Source organism: Brassica napus, chromosome C4 (genome assembly GCF_020379485.1).
Source record: "Brassica napus cultivar Da-Ae chromosome C4, Da-Ae, whole genome shotgun sequence".
NCBI lineage: Eukaryota > Viridiplantae > Streptophyta > Magnoliopsida > Brassicales > Brassicaceae > Brassica > Brassica napus.
The window spans coordinates 22,452,787-22,454,874 of record NC_063447.1 but is presented as its reverse complement, the minus strand read 5'-3'; the positions used below and the strand labels follow the sequence as shown (position 1 = coordinate 22,454,874).

The window sequence follows — 2,088 nt, the reverse complement described above, 5'->3', positions numbered from 1 at the left end:
ATGTGTTATTTGCCCCTCTTGGATGTTTCTATGCTTTTTCAATCTTAACTAATGTATTTATGATTTCAAATGTAAGGATAGCCCAAAATTAAAATGTTTAATCACAACAAATGCCCAAAATTAAAATGACCAAATACAATTTCATATACCAAAGCAATTTAGGGTTTAGGGTAACGATAGGGTTGATTGTGTAGGCTTTAGTTTTAGGGTTTAGGGTAATGACAGTGTTGAGTGATTCATTCAAAAAAAAAAGGTATGGTGTTTATTGAAGGTTACCAAAAGATAAATAATGTCAAAATTAAGAATCAATTAAGCTTTCCACCACACCTTTGTCTTTGAGGGTTAACGTTTTAGTGTGAAGTTTTAGGGGTTAGTGTATAAATTGGTATACTTTGAGTGTTTAGGATTTATATGTTCACATAATGATGTATTCTTTGCATTTTTTAGTTTGTATTGATTATATGATCATTTTAAAATGTAGATATATCAAATACAAGTTTACACCATCCTAAATCATCTCAAAATCGATCAACATCCATGCTGTTCTTACTTAGAGCCATATTTTTCGACATATCTAGTGGAGAAAACTAGAAAAAAAATTCGACTAATTATATCCATTCGATGGAGATGATTCAACGGTGGAAATTAGTTTTTTAGGTTATCCTCGTCCTTGTCTCTCATTGGTCGACGAGGCTTTTCGGAGGGAAAGCCAAAATTTCCTTATTTTGGGAGCCAAAGTAAATTTTATTGTCTTTATCGCATTCTCTCCTACCCTCAAACCACCACAAATCTCTCTTAAGCCACCACGATTCTATCTCTTAATCCACCACGAACCTCTCCTTCCATCTCAAACCACCACAAATCTGTGTAAGCCACCACGATTCCATCTCATACCATCACAAATCTCTCCAACCTTCTCCACCGCCACCATTTAGGTTACAGAGTTCTCTGTCCTTACAGGTTAGCGACCTCTAAACCCTTGATTTTACTAATGTAAGCTCATTATTATATTTATCTGATTATGAAGGTAACAAATCTTACAGATCCACAAAGATTTGAAGCCTTACAGATCTCAAAGATATCTCCATTTCCAGGTCAGAGAAACTCCAATATCTTGTTCGATTTGTTACCTTGTGTTCAGATAGTCAAAGATTTATATCAAACTCCAATATCTTGTTCGATTTGTTACCTTGTGTTGAGATATTTGTTAATTTTTCAGTTTAATCTTCACTAATTTATTCTTCAACTAGTTCCGTTTTCTGTCTTATTATTATTGTAAAGATCTAACTTTGTTTAACTTTTCTGTCTAGCAAATCTAATGGAAGCAAGGAAGGTCATCGTCTGTGCACTCCCGGCAGCCGGAGTGAAACCACAACTCAAACCAGAACAGACACAACAAGAAGCAGTCAACACAGCTCCACCACAACGAGGACAGTCCTCACGAGGAAATGATGTAGATGAGATAACCAGAGCCGAGTTCAGAAGCTACCGGTTGATACGCATTGAGGAACCTAAAGAAGACATCGACCCAGACTACCTGCGCTATCTCCGAGCAATAGGTGCCTACGACTCTGCTCCACCACAACAAGGACGGTCCTCAGGAGGCAATGGTCGTCGCTAAAACATCGACCCAATCTTCCTGCAACTCACAATCCATGGGTTCTCGTCACTACTATAATTACCATTGCTTCAGTATGTTGTATTTGCTTAAGTATGTTTTGTTAATTTGCTTCAGTACAATGTTTTTTTTTCTTGAATGTTTGTAATGCGTGTCTCTCTAATCTAAATTTGAATTTTAATTATATATATTTTTTAAATTTACAATTTATGCAATTCAATATTCCAAATCAAACAATTTTAGAAGGAAATCAACCACCAAATATTTCATTATTCAATTTTCTATATAAAAAATAATTAAAGCTCTCATAATTTACGTCCTAGCACAAGAAAAAAGCTACCTCTTACTATTCAATGACATACAGGACATGCTATTATAGGTGCAGGCATTTAGAAAAAATAAAGTTATAAAAACATATTCCATGTCTTAAACAAAACGTCATTATAAAATTTCTGATGACAAAAACAAAA

The 2,088-nt window shown here is 34.7% G+C and overlaps 1 long non-coding RNA gene across 1 annotated transcript; it reads left to right on the top strand.

Moving 5' to 3' along the window:
• Nucleotides 1-259: 259 nt before the first annotated feature.
• On the top strand, nt 260-1,804 carry LOC106396001. Its single transcript, XR_001279400.3, has 3 exons — nt 260-960; nt 1,044-1,094; nt 1,311-1,804. It is a non-coding gene; the product is annotated as an uncharacterized LOC106396001 (long non-coding RNA).
• Nucleotides 1,805-2,088: the final 284 nt, after the last annotated feature.